Here is a 5,500-nt window from a genome sequence, read left to right as displayed (position 1 = left end):
TTAATCTGACTTCTCCACTAGACTATGGTACTTTGAAGACAGGAATAGTGTCTGGTTTATTTCTGTTTTTAGTACTTACCATAGGACATGACACATTGCAGGGTACGAGTAAAGACTTTTATAAATGATTGAATGATGAAATTTTATTCATCACATTGATCAGTGAAAATTACAAAGATTATAATTATTCTGTAGCACCAGCAGGAAGACTTCTTGGTCCAATATTTGAGAACCAGATTGTAGTTGTCTGCTCAAATAAATGAAGCCAATTTAGTTTGCTGTAATTCAAGTATTGATTAGAAAATATTTGAGTTCCTAGTCTGTCCTAGGCTCTGTCACTGGTGACTTGGAAGCTAAATTAGTTGTATCAAAGGATTAAGGGCTCCAGAATACCAAGGATCCTGAGGACATGACATTTTGGTAATAGCAGCTTTGACATCTTTGTTCTGTGGTGGTGGGGGTGGTGGTGGGGGTAAGGACAGGTGAGAATGGCAAACACCACATTGTCCATGATGTGGAAAACTACAGGCAGGTCAGTCCTGTAGGCCGTATGACCTACAGGACTGTAGGTGCCAACCACCAGGAGACAGGAGATGCAGGTGGAGAAAGCTTTCAAACTTCTTTCTTGGGAGTTAATGTGAAGTACAGAAGACAAGATGCATATCAGGAGAGATGCATCAGGAGAAGTGGAAGGAAGGACTCCACCATAATGATCCAGAAGGCCATGGAGGTCTGCAGGGAGGTCTTGGAGCAGGAGGCTTGGCCATAGCCAAGTGGTCATAGAAGCAGTGGTAGACTTAGGCCACAAGACCAAATGCCTTACCAACTTCTGGGATTGGTAGAAGGAGGGCAGTAAACCAGGCACTGGCAGTGTTGGCCTGTGAGGCCATGTGGACAGAGTAGTGCAGTGGGTGGCAAATAGCTACATAGTGGTCATAGTCCATAACCACCTGGATGAAAGCTTCTGAGCAGCTGAGATCATGGAAGAGGTACATCCACAGGAAGCAAGCAGGGAAGTGGAGAAAGTAGTCTTCCAGCAGGAATAGAGACAGTATCTTGGGGAGTGGTTGTGGTGGAGAGGATGTCTAGGGCTGAGAAGTTGATCAGGAAGAAGTACGTGGGCTAGTGGAGGCTGAAATCTATCAGTACAGCCAATAGGATCAGGATGTTACCCACCAGGATGAGCAGGTAGATTAAGAAGAAAATCAAGAAGACAGGGAGGAAGAGGGACTCTAGAAGAGAGGAGATACCCATAGGTAAAGGACTGTTGAGGCAATATCTGATTAATTACATGTTATGGCTTCCATTAGCTGGATGTCTGTAGACAGACACTGAGAAAACCAGGACACATCTGGAAAACAGAGAAATCAGAGAAATATTAACTACAATATTCATATTTTTCTTTCCAACTATGGATCTCAGTCCCAACACTCTTTGTGGCAGGAATTTCATGGCACGATTAAGATGCCCGGGATGGTAAAGTGTCTAATGAGTAGTGGTTGAAAGAGCTGGGCCTGTTTAGCCTGGAGAAGAAGATGACTCAGGGTTGGAATGTTATGTTGTTGTTATTAGGTGCTGTCGACTCAGCTCCAACTCATAATGACCCTATGTAAAACAGAATGAAACACTGCCCAGTTCTGAGCCAGCCTCACAATCCCTGCAATGACTGACTCCATTGTTGCAACCACTGTGTCAATCCATCTCCTTGAGGAACTTCTCTTTTCTTACTGACTCTCCACTTTACCAAGCATGATATCCTTCTTCAGGGAAGGGTCCCTTGTGACAAAATGACCAAAGTAGGTGAGACAAAGTCTGACCATTCTTGCTTCCAAGGAGCATTCTGGCTGCACTTCTGCCAAGACAAATTTGTTCATTCTTCTGGAAGTCCATGGTACTTTCATTATCCTTTGCCAAAACCACAACTCAAAAGCATCAATTCTTCTTCAGTCTTCCTTATTCATTGTCCAGCTTTCACATGCATATGAAGCAATTGAAAGCACCATGGCTTGGGTTGAGCACCTTAGTCCTCAGAGAGACATCTTTGCTGTTCAGCACTTTAAAGGGGTCTTTTGCAGCAGATTTGCTCAGTGCAATACGTCATCTGATTTCTTGACTGCTGCTTCCACTGATGTTGATTGTGGAACCAAGTAACATGAAATTTTTGATAACCTAAATCTTCTCTCCATTTATCGTGACACTATTTATTGGTTCAGTTGCGAGGATTTTCATTTTCTTTATGTTGAGTTGTAATCCATACTGCACACTGTATTCTTTAATCTCCATCAGTAAGTGCCTCATGCATGCAGCAAGTAAGGTTGTGTCATCCGCTTATTGCAGGTTGTTAGTGAGTCTTCCTCCAATCCAGATGCTGTGTTCTTCTTAATATAGTCCAGTTCCCCAGATTATTTGCTCAGCATACAGATTGAATAAGTATGGTGAAAGGATACAACTCTGATGCACGCCCTTCCTGATTTTAAACCATGCTGTATCCCCTTGTTCTGTTCTAACAACAACTTCCTGGTCCACATATAGGTTCCTCATGAGCACAATTAAATGTTCTGAATTCTCATTCTTCTCAGTGTTATCCATGATTTGTTATGATCCACACAATAGAATGCCTTTGCATAGTCCATAAAACACAAGTAAACATCCTTCTGGTATTCTTTGCTTTCAGCCAACATCCATCTGACATCAGCAATGATATCCCTCATCCTATATACTCTTCTGAATCCAGCTTGCATTTCTGAAAGTTCCCTGTCAATATACTGTTGCAACAGTTTTTGAATTATCTTCAGCAAGATTTTACTTGCACGTGATATTAATGATATTGTGGGAATACTGTAGAGGATATTTGATAAAGGAGTTAGATTGAAAAAACCTTTTAGCAGACTTTTAGCCTTAGATTCACTGGTTTTAAAGAAAAAGCAGTAACATAAATGAACCATATAGCAAATTGCAAAGTTGAGGGGCAAATGTAATTCACCCAAGAGAAAAAGTCTTGAGAAGCATCCATTTATGTTCAAATGCCAATTAGAAATCAAGAAGTTCCTTTATTAGTTCAAGTAGCTCCTTTAAGAATGTCTAATTTTGGGGGGACTTCTGGTAAGATGGAGAAATAGGTAGACAAGCGATACAGATCCTCTCCAATAAATAAAAGAAAAACCAACTGACAGAGATACAGAAGATAACCCTGGAGCCCTGAGCTTTGAAAGGAACTATACAGAAGTGGATTAGGCACCAACTAGTGGAAAAACCTGAACAAAAACAGGACCTAATAATAGGCTCTGTTTGCCAAGATCGGCAGGGACATATGAGAGACTGACAACAGGAAAGGAGACAGGTAGTGAGTATATAAGTGTGTCAACTAGTGATAGAGGAGCACAGCACAGTACCCTTTTCATAGATAACATACAAAGAAAACGAAAATCGTGGGAAAGTCACTCCAACATACAATCACCAATTAAATATAAACACAAAAACGTCACAATGCCTCAGAGACCACAGACCATCACAGTCCACACAAAGAAGCAAGATAAATCAGGAGAAACAAGGGACCAGGATATAGACCAAAAACACATTCCTGAGGAAGTTGCAGCATTGGAACTCACTGATAAGGAATTCAAAAGAATTATATTTAGGTACCTTTAATGAATTGAAAGGCTGATGAAGGAAAACACAGAGAAAACCCCAGAACAATTTCAAAAGACAATACAAGAACAAAATGACAAAATAAATGAAAAATTAGAGATGATACATTATCTACACACAGAAATCCAGAAGATTAATACTAAATTTTCAGAAATAGATAAGACATTGATTGGGCAAAGCAGCAGAATTGAATCAATGGAAAACAGAATTGGTGAGATTGAAGGCAAATACCTAAACATTTCTTTGGAAAGGGATCAATTAGAAAAAAGATCAAAACAAAATGAAGAAAGTCTAAGGTTCATGTGGGATACCATCAAAAGGATACCATGAGAATTCCAGAACAGGAAGAAACAAATAAAACCACAGAGAAAATTGTCGAAGATTTGTTGGAAGAGAGTTTTCCTGGTATGATGAAAGATGCAACAACAGCCAACAACAACTGACCATTAACACACATGATGATATAACCCAGAAACCAACCCAGCTATGAAAGTATCCAAAGTAAATAAGCCTACAAGATTGTTAACAGGGAACCGGAGACATCAATTGACAAATGAGGACAACTACAAACCAAAACGAGGGAAAAAACTGTGTAGTTACATAACTTCTAGATGGTAGGGAAATCAAAACAACTACAAGATAGAACAGACTGTTCTAACCTTGGGAAGAAAACTATAAATCACAGGATAACCTCAAAGAAAAACGATAAACCTTCACATCAAAAAAGAGGGCTAGCATAAATATTCAGCAAATACTAAAACAATAGCAATGAAGGAAGTTATAACATGATTCATAAACAAAATGAGCTCAGCATAGAAAATTAAATATAACAAAGAAATCAACATCAAGAGAAACCACATAACAAAAATGACAGCAACAAATTCATATTTGCCAATAATTACGTATCTGGCAAGGAATTTATCTCCAAGATTTATAGTGGAAGAGTGGATGACCAAACTACGGTACATACACATAATGGAATGTTATGCAGCACTAAAGAATAATGTAGAGTCTGCAAAACACTGCATAATATGGATGAACTTGGAGGACATTATGCTGAGTGAAATAAGTCAATCACAGAAGGGCAAATATAGTATTAGTTCATTGTTGTGGAGGGTCAAGGACAGGTTTATATATGAAGGGAAGCTTTCTTTGTTGGTTGCCAGGGATGGGAGGGGAGGGGAGGGGAGGGAACACTGAAAAAAAAATGCATTGACCTATGTCACTTTAGTTTTGTGTATTTCACTGTACATAAATTATATTTCAATAAAGTACATTTTTTAAAAAAAGAATGTCTAATTTTTTTAGCCTCAGTCCTGCTATGGCAAATGAAGGAACATTCTGGGTATGGTAATGTTGTTAAACCACTCATCAGATTTTGTCCAGTCTCAGTCCAGAATCTGGACTGCAGTCATTCGGTATAAGACCATCTAGTTAAGATATCTCTAGTAATTCCCAAATATGCCTCTGTTTTGGTTCTCTAGTGTCACTGTAACAGGAAATACCACAAATAGGTGGTTTGAACAAACAAAGATTTATTCCCTTGCAATTTAGGAGGCTAGAAGTCTGAGTTCAAAGTGCCTGCTCTAGGGACTGGGTGAAAGCCCCACATCCTTGGCTTCAGCTCTGCCTCTTGCTCCCAGCCCACTGAAGCTGGAGGCATCTCTTAGCTCAGGCAGCTGCTGGCTACTGAGGCTGATAAACCCAAGGTTGACAAGTAAAATGGCACAGTCCCAAGATCATCTAGCAAGATGGCAGGCCACTAGTTCAAGTTCATTAACAGTCCCAAGATAAGCAGACAACATGGCAGGCCATTGAGATGAAGACTTGGCTACATGAAGGGTCCAAGTGT

At 39.9% G+C, this 5,500-nt stretch overlaps 1 pseudogene; it reads right to left on the bottom strand.

The window, feature by feature from the left end:
* Nucleotides 1–367: 367 nt before the first annotated feature.
* LOC103197155 lies at nt 368–1,254 on the bottom strand (annotated as a pseudogene).
* Nucleotides 1,255–5,500: the final 4,246 nt, after the last annotated feature.

Source organism: Orycteropus afer, unplaced genomic scaffold (assembly GCF_000298275.1).
Source record: "Orycteropus afer afer isolate SDZICR_OR568_19922 unplaced genomic scaffold, OryAfe1.0 scaffold00074, whole genome shotgun sequence".
Taxonomy (NCBI): Eukaryota; Metazoa; Chordata; class Mammalia; order Tubulidentata; family Orycteropodidae; genus Orycteropus; species Orycteropus afer.
This window is presented reverse-complemented; position numbering and strand designations above follow the sequence as displayed.